We start from the raw sequence: 12,210 nt of genomic DNA, 5'->3' as shown, positions 1-12,210 counted from the left end.
GCTGAAAATGTATTGCTGGAAAAGCGCAGCAGGTCAGGCAGCATTCAAGGAACAGTAGAATCGATGTTTCGGGCATAAGCCCTTCTTCAGGGCCTTCGCCTTTGGTAATTGTCTGTTCTTGCCACTTGCCACACAAAACTCCTGACACTCCAGGTAACTTCGCCTGCAATTGGTTAGATACATGGCCTGCTCGCATAACACTTCTTTCACCTCAATCCAGGGCCCCCAAACAGACCATCCAGGTCTATCAGAGGTTCACCTGCCTCTCTTCTATCTTGTTTTATTGCATCCAGTGCTCCCTGAAGAAGGGCTTATGCCCGAAACGTCGATTCTCCTGTTCCTTGGATGCTGCCTGACCTGCTGCGCTTTTCCAACAACACATTTTCAGCTCTGTCTTCTTTCAGCCAGACAACTTCTGACCTACACCGCTAAATCTTCATCAATCCCATGCCTCTGCATGTTTTGCATTGCTCAATCATGGGGAACTTTAAGAAAAATCTTACTGAAATCCATATGCAAAACATCAACCGCTTACCCATCAACCACCTGTTTGTTCACCCTCTCAAAGGACGCAATACGTTTTGTGAGGCATGATTTAATCTCCATTTGTGGTCTGACGTACTGTGTTAATACAGTAAGCCAGGGATGGTCACGTCAGAGACAGTGGTTAGGGTTTTGAAATTGGTGATGACTCGAAGGTCAATTCTGTCCCTGCGGGCCCATTTGTAATGTTCGGCGACATGTGTTCGTGGTTTATGATTGTTCTCCGTGATGGAGAGAAGACCACATTGGGAGCACTGGATGCAGTGAAACAAGATAGAAGAGAGGCAGGTGAACCTCTATTCGACCTGGATGGTCTGTTTGGGGGCCCTGGATTGAGGTGAAAGAAGTGTTGTGCGAGCACGCCATGTATCTAACCAATTGCAGGCGAAGTTACCTGGAGTGTCAGGAGTTTTATGTGGCAAGTGGCAAGAACCGACAATTACCAAAGGGAAAGGTCCATGTGGAAGATGTGCCAGTTAGTGTGATCCTGCTTGATTTACAGCATCTGGTGATCCACATGTGGTCTTCTCTGAATCCGTGAAACCAAACGTAAACTAAGGAAATGTTTTGCTGAGCATCGTTACTTGTAAGGGATGGCATGACCATCCAGTGACCGCCTATTTCAATTCTCCCTCCCAATCCCTGTCCAACATGACCATCCTTGACGATTTCCATTGTCACAGCGAACGAAAAACAATTTGGAGGAACAACACCAATCTGTCGCCAAGGCAGCCTGCAGGCCGTAGGACTCAATATTGCATCTTGCAACTTCAAATAACCTCCCCTTTAAATCCCCAATCTCCGTCCCCAGGCCCTCGTCTCCCTTCCATTCCTGTGATAAACCCTTCTTCCAACTGCAAACCGGATTCATTCCTCCCATAGACCAATAAAACAACCTCTACCTGCGTTCACCTATCCCCATCCCTCCATCCTGCCTCCCCATCCTTACCCTGCCTCTTTATCTGCAGCTCCCTTTATCCCTACACCAGTCCTGAAGTACGGTTATACCAAAGACGTTGACTTCTCCACGTGTTGATGCTGTCTGTCTTGTTGTGTTCTTCCAGCTTCCTGCCTGTCTACTTTGGGTTCGAACACTTGAGGTTTTTTTTTAAATCTCTTCTTGTGTAATAGACAGGAGAGAGTGAATGGGCTGTGCCTCTGCTTAATAGCTTTCTCAGACGGGCTTAATACCATTCTCAGATTCCTGTGAAACTAGCTTGAGATGCTGAATGGTCGCCTCTTTGTTACTGTGAAAATATGCAGGGTCTAGCATTACTATTACATTAATCTTACCACGACCACCCCTCCCCCCACCTTGTCTCAATCAAATCCCTCGAACTCAGCACTGCCTTCCTAACCTGCAATCTTCTTCCTGACCTCTCCGCCCCCACCCGACTCCGACCTATCACCCTCACCTTGACCTCCCTCCACCTATCGCAATTCCAACGCCCCTCCCGCAAGTCCCTCCTCCCTACCTTTTATCTTAGCCTGCTGGACACACTTTCCTCATTACTGAAGAAGGGCTTATGCCAGAAACGTCGATTCTCCTGTTCATTGGATGCTGCCTGGCCTGCTGCGCTTTTCCAGCAACACATTTTCAGCTCTGATCTCCAGCATCTGCAGTCCTCACTTTCTCCTCGACATTAAGACCACAAGTTTGCATGTTGTCCACATTTTTCCTTTAGTACCTGCGGAACTGTGAAATTGTTCTGAACATTGTATGATCTAACTGAACACCCGAACAACTGAACATATGACGGAGGGAAAGGCAGTGATGAAGCAGCTGAAGTTGTTTGTGATGAGGAAGCTACCCTGAGGAATGCCCTTAGAGATATCTATAAACTTATCAGACTGAGATATAAAGACACATTGTGTTGTAATTGACCGAAACAGAGGGTTGTTATAACTGATTCCCGTTAAATTTAATTTTGTTCAGGCTCCTTGGCGCCTTGTTCAGTCAAATACTGCCGTGATATCAGTTCCATTCGCTCTCACAGTGGGTTCATACCTTTGGCTGATGTCAATAGATTACGGTGCATGCATGGAGAGTGTTTCCTTCTCACAGAGAGGAGAGATTGCCGGGACTTCTCTACTCTAGAGAGCTGGGGAGACGGATCACTGAGATGTTTAGAAGGCGGGCACAATGGCTACTTGGTGCATCAGTGCATTGAGGGCTGAAGGGGTTGGGCAGTAAAGACGAGTTGAGGCCGACAACAGATCAGCCATGATCTCCTTGAACGGAAAGACAGGCTTGAGGGGCTGAATGACCAACTCGTGTTTCCTATGATCTCTTATTCTGTAATTTGGAGGTTATTTGCCTGGTAGGTCTGTTATTAGTTGTTGTAGTCAGGAAGACCATAGGATTCTATGAGCCATCTCTTCATGAGGTATGGGAGCTATCTTCACAAACTCCAACAAAGAGACTGGAGTGGGCTCTTTCGTACCGGCACCTATGCTTTCTTTCCCCGTGAATAATCTCCAACCATAAACCAAACTACATGTGACAGTCTTCGGGCGCTGAATGGACGACTCTGTTTCTGTGCACCAGGTAATTTGAATAAATGCCCTCTAAATGCTCCTGTCGAGCAGATTTCAGGGGCTGAATGGAACAAAGGGAAATGGGACTAAGGAGAAGAAGTGGGTCATTAAACACTCTGAGCGTTCTCCACCAGGCACGAAAATTGTGATTAATGTGGTTGTAGTCTCAACATCAATTTCACATCTAGATTAGAGTGGTGCTGGAAAAGCACAGCAGGACAGGCAGCGTCCGAGGAGTAGTTAAGTCGACGTTTCAGGACTGAATGCAGGGATCATCCAGGCTGGAGAGATCTGGAGAGAGGAGGAGAACGTCTTCAAGGTAGGCATCATTGCAAGAGGATTCGCAGTAAGGTTAAAATCAATGCGGAAAAAATGAGGACTGCAGATGCTGGAAATCAGAGACGAGGTTAAAGTGGTGCTGGTAAAGAACAGCAGGTCTTTCAGCATCCGAGGAATAGGAAAATTAACGTTTCGGGCAAAAGCCCTTTATCAGGACTGAAGGCAGGGAGCCTTCAGGGATATCTCCACTCTGGAGGCTCGCTGCCTTCAGTCCTGATGAAGGGATTTTGCCAGAAATGTCGATTTTCCAACTCCTCGGATATTGCCTGACCTGCTGTGCTTTTCCACCCCCACTCCAATCTAAATTATGATTTCCAGAATCTGCAGTCATCATCTTTGCCTCAATATTGATGTACCACATTTGTACTTCAATAACTTCTTTCTGTGCAAAATCTAACTAACACAGCTTTGAATAAATGCAAAAAAATGCACCACAAGCTTCTGAGGAATAGTATTCCCACTCATACAGCTCTTTTTGAATGTCTTGACATTCCTGTCCAAACTGGAGTTGGAGGGTTGTCACTATGCTGGCCCCTTTTCCTAAAAGCTGTTCCTTTTCTGTCTACTTGTTTTACCTTTCAGAAGCGTCGTGTAACAATCCAGTTTGGTACAGAGATGAAAGTGTATCGGGTGGCGTTTCTATTTGTACGTGAACATATGATTCATTAGGCCAAAGTTTATCTTTTCGAAGTGACCTGTGCAATGAAAGTGGAGTGGTCAGTCCTAATAGCTGAATTCTTGATTGGGTTAGTTCAACTGTGCACTGTGAGGAAACACGCTGCTGGGCTCTCTCTCTCTTTCTGCCCTTCTGACTTTGCCCTGTAAACCTTGGTTTCATTTTTTTAAAAATCTGTGCTTCTGGTTTTATTATCTGTGTTTATTTAATGGGACTCTTGTGTACATTCGGAAGATCACAATTAAGTCTACTTCGGATAGATTGCGTTCTGCAGGTATTCGATATTCTGTTCTTTGTGTTTCATTCCGTGATGTGAATAGATGTTTGTCTGTTTTAAAAACTGGTAGTCAAACTTGCTAACTAGGAAAACGTGTGGACTGCAGATGCTGGAGATCAGAGCTTAAAAATGTGTTGGAAGGTCGGGAAGAAGATTGCAGGTCAAGAAGGCGATGCTGAGTCTGATGGTTGGGACTTAGAAAAGGTGGGGGGAGGGGAAATGAGCTCCAGTTTTCTCCAGATTTCTCATTTCCCCTCCCCCACCTTTTCTCAGTCCCAACCCTCAGACTCAGTACGGTCATCTTCACCTGCAATCTTCTTCGCGACCTCTCCGCCCCAACAGCCTCTCCGGCCTATCACCCTCACCTTAACCTCCTTCCACCTATCGTATTCCCAACGCCCCTCCCCCAAGTCTCTCCTTCCTCCCTTTTATCTTAGTCTGCTTGGCACACCCTCCTCATTCCTGAAGAAGGGCTTATGCCCGAAACGTCGATTCTCCTGTTCCTTTGATGCTGCCTAATATGCTGCGCTTTTCCAGCAACACATTTTTAAACCTTGCTAACTACTCTGGGTAATATTCACTGTACTCTTATTGGCATAAATTGCAACGTTACAGTTTGGGCTGCCGGCTTAAGAATGTTTAGACTGCTGACCTTGTCCAGAATAGATCGGGGGCTCTTTGTGGGATTTTCACCAGCGAGTGTTTAGTGCTCGTGTATTTATTTCGGGTGTTGGCTTGGCTGGATAGTCAAAGCTTGGGAAAGCAATTGCTGTGTCAGTCCGCAAGAGATTCATGGCGGTGGACGAGGTGAACTTGTTAGTTTTGCAAAAGGTGGCTTAGGCGAAGCTGCAGGAATTAGAAAACACTATGGAGTTCGAGTTGCTTCCATCTGTGAGGAAAGGAGAAATAATTACAACAGCAGCACAGCATTCAAAATTGCTAGAAACACCATCAAGGTCGATTATGATGGTAAGGTTTCAGTGTCAAATGAAGAGACTTGATTTAGAGTGTAAGCTAAAGAAAGGGCAGCAAAATTGAAAACGGTTGAGTTATGACTACAAGCAGATGGGAGGGCAAATGAGAGAGCAGCAGAGGAGAGAGGAAATGAGAGAGGGTTTGAACATCAGAAATTGGTACTCAGAAAGGGAAGTCAGAATGAAAAGATGCAGATGAAGGCTGAAGATAACATGAGCGAGGAAGGAGTGCAGTCATGTGGAAGAGCAGAGAATGAGAACGGCAATTTTACCTGCTGACGTGGCTGATGAATATGGGTTCGTCCATAAAACAGGGTTTGGCTTCCAGAATCAATTTTGCAGGACATGAGGGGTCGAGGGTGGGGGAAAAGATCCTCAAGTGAAAAGGGAAACATCTCAGTAAGGGTCACAAGAAGAACTTGCCACAGGGTAAAAAGGACACTCATGAAGAGGACAAAGAACCTAAAAAGCCCCGGTGTTTTCATTGTAATGATGTGAGCCACATGAAATCAGAGCGTTGGTCGGCTTGGAGAAAGCCAGATGTAGAAAAACAAAACAACACTAGAAGTTTTGTTGGCATGGTGACAGAAACCCCAATGGAAGCTAGAAAGCGGAATCAGTGGTAGGTAAAGGAAAAACTGCCAGATTTATTTCAAAAAATACATACAAATGTAAACTTTATTCACATCGGTAAGGAGTAGCAGGAAAGCAGGTCACAATATGAGGGGACGCAAGCTGTGGAATGAGGGGATTTGTATTCCTGTAGAAATAGTGACAGAAAAGGCATTGATAACAGGTATCCTTGGTGAGAGAAAAAGTGTTCAGTTATGTAAAGTGAGGCTAGAGAGTCCAGAGAATTATGGAGAATTTGTGGTAGGAGTACTGGACAAACTATCAGCTCCAGAAATACAGTCTATCCACGCAAATCATATATCTAATTCACCGGGATTTGTGCAACCCACTGGAGTTGCAATGCCAGTGGAAAAGTAGGCAACTAAGAAATGCAGGACTTTTATTCAGGAGTCTTCCCTCATTGTCTCGTAACACGATTGCAGAATCACGAGCTGATGTCGGAGAAAACAAAAGGCACAGATAAGGAGCTGAAACAGCTTTGTCAGAGACTTTGTTTGATCGGACAAGTGCGACCGAAAAGGAGAAAATAAGTAAAAATGCTAGTATCTTTAGCTCAGCTGAGCTTATTGAGTTACAGCAGAAAGATGAGTCGTTAAAGCATTTATAACAAAATCATAAAGAGAAGGAGAGTGTTTGCATCCCTGTGTGTTAATACTTAACAAATCATGTCTTGATTAGGTAATGGAAACCATCGCGTATTCAAGCAAATAAGGAATGGGCAGAGGTTCATCAAATTGTTTTGCTTGTAGGTATAGAAAGGAGGGGCTGCGAGTAGCGCATAAGCTACTGCTTGGAGGTCATTGACGAGTGAGGAAAACATAGACGAACATACAAGGCAACTTTTACTGTCCTGGACGACACAAGGATTTAGTTGAATTTTGCCAGGCATGCCATACATATCAGCTGATCAGAAAACCACCGGCCGTTATAAAACATGTACGTTTCATATCAATTCCAGCATTTGAGGAATGCCTCACTAGAGTTGTGGTTAATTGCATAGATCGTCTACCTAAAAGCAAAAGTTGAAATAAGTATTTATGAACAACAGAAAATTCATCAACCAGATTTCCAGAGGCAGTCCCAAAATGATTGCAGAAGAATTACGTTTTTTTTACTACTTGCGGACTACCAATACTGAGATCCAGTCAGATGAATTATCAAATATCACATCCATACTATTCAAGGAGGCTATGGGTAATTTGGGAATATCAGGGAACGCTAGAATGAGGGTATCAAACACTGAAGACCATTTTGAGCGCTTTATGGTCAGTGCTATACTGATGACTGTCATAAGGGAGTTCCGCTTGTGCTTTTTAAAATCAGAGATGCACCTAATAAATCGATCAAATTCAGTCCATTTGAATGTGTTTTTTTTAATGCATTAAGTAACAAGACCGTTAAATTCAATTAAGGAGAAATTAATAAGACAGGAATCAGAGAGCAGCTATTTTAATGATGTGTCAAATTTTAGAGAACGGCGAAATAGAGCTGGGGAGTTGATTAAACAGGATTTTAAAGTATTGCAGCATACAATGAAAGAGGAAGCAGATAAGAAATCAAAAAACTGCAACTTTGCAATTGGGGAGAAGTTACATGTGTTCACTTGCCGTAATGGGTGAACATTTAAAAACAGGGTTCACTGCAGCTTCTCAAATAGAGAGAAAATTGAGTGAGTTGGACTATTTGATAGGGATTCCAGACAGAAAGAAATCTCACAGAGTGTGTCATGTCAACATGCTCAAAAATATTTTGACAGAAAGGAAAGCAAGAGGAAACGTTGTTAATGCATACAGCACAGAAAGAAGAACCAAGTTTAGAGGATTCTTATTGGACATTACTCAAATCAAATTGGACAACGAGGAACTGTCAAAAATTAAGATACATGATTGAGTTCCCTCCTGCAAGAAAATCGAAATAACTTGAAAGCGTTATTACCATCACATGGGGAGTATGCAGAAATAAACTGGGGATTACCAATCTAATAGTGCATGATGTAGACATAAGCGATGCTGTTCCAATTAAGCAACATCCTGAGAGGCAAAACCCTGTAACGTTGGCACAGGTTCAGAGGAGATGCAATGCATGCTCCAAGATGGCATAATCAAAGTGAGTTACAGTGACTGGAGCTCACCCATAGTCCTGTTGCCAAAGCCAAATGGTACCCAACGGTTAAGTGTGGACAATTGCAAAATCATAACAACTACAAATACTGGCCATGGTAGAGAGAGAGAGTGAGAGAGTGCAGCAGGGGAGGAGAGAGAGCGAGAGTGCGGCAGGGGATGAAAAAGAAAGAGCGGTGAGCATAGATTGTGAGTGAGAGTTGCAGGGGAGGAGAAATTGAAAGAGTGTGTGGCAGTGGAGGACAGCAAGAGAGAGAGGAACAGCGAAAGAGAGTGTGCCGGGGAGGAGAGGGACACAGTATTTTGCAGAGGAGGCCGGAGAGAGAGAATGTGTGTGTGTGTTTGTATAGCAAGGGAGGAGAGAAAGAGAGAGAATGAGAGAGTGGCAGCGGAGGATGGAGAGAAGAGAGAGTGTGGCAGGAGAAGAGTGTGAGAGTGAGAGAGCATGGCGGGGAGGAGAGGGAGAGTGCGACAGAAGTGTCGAGACAAAGAGGGAGCGAGAATGGCAAGGAGGAGAGAGACAGTGGCAGGGGCGGAGGAAGTGATAGTGAAAGTGTGGGATGATATGAGACACTCACAAGGAAGAGAGAGAAGGAGAGATAGTGTGTTGCAGTTAGAAGAGAGAGTGCGGAGCAGGGAAGGAGAGTTAGAAAGACAGTGGTGCAGGGAAGGGGAGATGGAGAGGCAGGGGAGGTGAGAGGGAGAGATAGAGTCTGTAGAGGTGGACAAGAGAGGAGTGTAGCTGGTGACGACAACGAGAGAGAGAAAAACTGTGTCGGGGAGGGACAAGAGAGTTAGAAAGTGTGCGTGGCGGGGAGGGCTGATGGAGAGCATGGCAGGGAGGAGAGTGACAATGTCAGGTACAGAAAGATTTTGAGTGATAAGGGTGGACAGAGTATCAGGGGAGGAGAGAGAGAGATGCAGGCAGGTGACGGCAGACAGTGAATGGCAGGGAGAGGAAAGAGGGGCTGGCACGGTAGGTGAGTGATTGTGAGTGGCTTGTGATGAGAGAGAGAGGGAGGGTGACGGGGAGGCGAGAAAAAGAATTGCAGGCGAGGACAGTAATAGAAGGGCAGAGGAGGGAGAGGGTGCGCATGTGGCAGGGAGAATATAGAAAAGAGTACGTGTTGTGGGGAGCAGAGAGAGAAAAAGTAGTGGGGGCAGAGCGACCTTATCAAGGAATTACAGAGAGGTGAGCTGAGGAGAGAGTGAGTGAGACCGTAAAGAGTGAATGAGGGAGGGTGACAGGGGAGGCTAGAAAAAGAGTGGCAGGGGAGGACAGGAGCAGAAGGTGCAGAGGAGGAGAGAGAGAGAGAATGTAGTGGCAGAGGTCGAAAGAAAAGAGCACATGTGGCAGGAGAGGAGAGAGAAAAAGTATCGGGGGAAGAGAGAGACAGAGTCAGGTGTAGAAAAAAGTGCGAGACTTTAGCGGGGAGGAGAGGTAGAAATTAGCAAGGGAGGTCAGAGACAGTTTCAGAGGAGGGAAGAGAGAGAGGGTGTCCAGCAGATGAAGAGATAGAAAGAGTGAGAGGCAAGGGAGGGAAGGCAGTGAGTGTGTAGCAGGGGACGAGAGAAAGAGAAAGAACGTGCGTCTGGGAGGGGAGGAGAGACACTGACAGACTTTGTCAGGGGAGGTGAGAGAGGGCGAGAATTAGTGGCAGGGGTGGAAATGGAGAGAGAGAGTGTGGGGCACACGAGGAGCGAGGCAGTGAAAGCGTGTGGCAGGGAAGAGCGGGAGGGAGAGTGTGTTGCAGTGGAGGGGAAAGAGTTTGTGAGAGACTATGGTAAGGCAGGTTAGGAGAGTGAGAGAATGAGAGAACGTGTGGCGGGGATGATGGAGAGAAGGTGTGCAGGAGAGAGACAGTTTGAGAGTGGCAGGGAAAGACAGAAAGAGACTGTGTGGCAGGGGAGCAGAAAGTGAGCGGACGAGTGTGCGTAGCAGGGGAAGAGAGAAAGTGAGAGAGAGTTCGTGTGGCAGGACAGAGGAGAAGGAGTGCGTGTGGCAGTGGAGAAGAGAGAGAGAAAGTGGGCGTGGCAGGGAAGGTGAGAGAGAAATGGAGGGAGAGTGGCAGGGGAATAGAGAGAGATTTGACAGCTATGTTGACCAATGCAATAATCACGTCACAACACACTTTGGCTCACATCCTTTCAGGCAATCAGAGCAGTCAAACTATGACATCGGCATTTGTAATCAATCAGATTGGCAGTGTAACGGCTGCTTTATCCAATCAGAAATCACAAACCACCTCCACCCGCGTCAGACCAGGAACAGTGGGAGAGATTCCAAAAAAAAATTGAAGAATTGGAGATGCTGCTCATACGAAACGAAATCTGAAATTGTTGGATACTGCTGGTGAGGGTGACTGGACCTGAAATGTTAACTCTGATTTTTCTCCACAGATGCTACCGGATCGACTGCGTTTTTACACCACTTTCTGTATTTGTTTGTCAAATTGAGAAGCATGTTTCACACATTGACACAGAAGCATGGACTGAACAGCTGGGAGACATTCGGAACAACTTGCCCATGCCTGTCAATAAATATATGACTACAAAGAGGTGGGGGAGTGGCATTGCCATGCAGGGATAGTGTCAGAGCTGCAGAAATGGAGGTCATCGCGAATAGTTTGTCTACTGAGTCAGGATGAGTTTGAGTCAGATACATGAAAGGATCAATCACGTTACTGGGTGTTTTCCATACAGCCCCCAACAGCAACATTGACACGGAGGAGCAAGTTTTGTAAAGGTGCAGAAGTAAAGGTGTTATTGTTCAGGGTAACTCCAACTTCCATAACATGGATTATATTTTGTCAGGTGTACCCAGGAAGGATTCCAGACTCAATATGAAGATAGGCCGACTGGGGAAGGGGAGGGCGGGGTGCATATTGGATTTGGTGCTTTGTGATGAAACAGGTCAGGTGTCATACCTCTTGGTGGGAGAGCATTTTGACGAAAGTGGTCATAACTCTCTGAACATTACTATAGTTATGGAAAGAGATAGGACCAGACAGTATGGGAAAAAAAATCATTGTAGGTGGGGGAATTATGATGCCATTAGGCAGGAACATTCGAGCATAAATTGGGAGCTTGTATTCTCAGAGAAATTAACGACATAAATATGAAGGGTTTTCTTGGAGAACTTGCTGTGTGTTTGCATAGATTTGTCCCAATGAGACAAGGAAGGAATGATCGGATGAAAGAATCTTGGATGATAGAGATGTGGAACATCTCATCAAGAAGAAGAAGGAAGATTACATAAGGTTGAGGAAGCAAGGATCAGACACGGCTCGAGAAGGATAAAAGGTAACCGCAAAAGCACTGAAGAATGGCCTTACGAAAGCAAGAAGGTGTCATAAAAACGGTTTGTCCATTCTGACTAAGGGAAACCCCAAGGTATTCCACATTTACGTGAGGAAAAGGAAGATGGCCGAGTGAGGACAGTGTCGATCAGGGAGAGTGGAGGGAATTGGTGCCTGGAGTCGGATAAGTTCAGCGATTTCCTTAATGAATGCTTTCCTTCAGTATTCACTAGTGAGGAGGACCTTGACGTTTGTGACGATAGCGTGAAAGAGGCTGATATGCTTGAACAGATTGATGTTAAGAACGGGAATATGCTGGAACCTTTGGCAAGCATGAGGTTGGATAATTCCCCTGGTCCAAATGGTATATATCCAACTTTACTTGGGAAGTTGTGGAAGACATTGCTGCGCCTTTGGCGATTGCCTTTGCATCTTCACTGTCCACTGGAGTGGTACCAGATGATTGGAGGATGGCAAATGTTATGGCCTTGAAGATTAAACTGATATTGATTGGGAAAGCTATAGCTCAAGTTCGTTAGATGGGTCAGTGTTTGTCCAAAGTGTACAGGAGGTTTTCCTGATACAATATGTAGATAGCCCAACAAGAGGTGTGGCCATACTGGATTTGGTTCTGGGTTATGATCCAGGCCAGGTGTTAGAATTAGAGGTAGGTGAGCACTTTGGGGACAGTGACCACAATTCGGTGACTTCCAGTCTAGTGATGGAGAGGGATAAGTGTGCACTACAGGGCAAGAGTTATAGCTGGGGTCAGGGAAATTATGATGCGGTGAGGCATGACTTAGGATGTGTA

Source organism: Chiloscyllium plagiosum, unplaced genomic scaffold (genome assembly GCF_037043375.1).
Source record: "Chiloscyllium plagiosum isolate Xiang-an unplaced genomic scaffold, Cpla_swu_hap1 HiC_scaffold_20, whole genome shotgun sequence".
Taxonomy (NCBI): Eukaryota; Metazoa; Chordata; class Chondrichthyes; order Orectolobiformes; family Hemiscylliidae; genus Chiloscyllium; species Chiloscyllium plagiosum.
The sequence above is the reverse complement of the archived record's forward strand: the minus strand, read 5'-3'. Positions refer to the sequence as shown.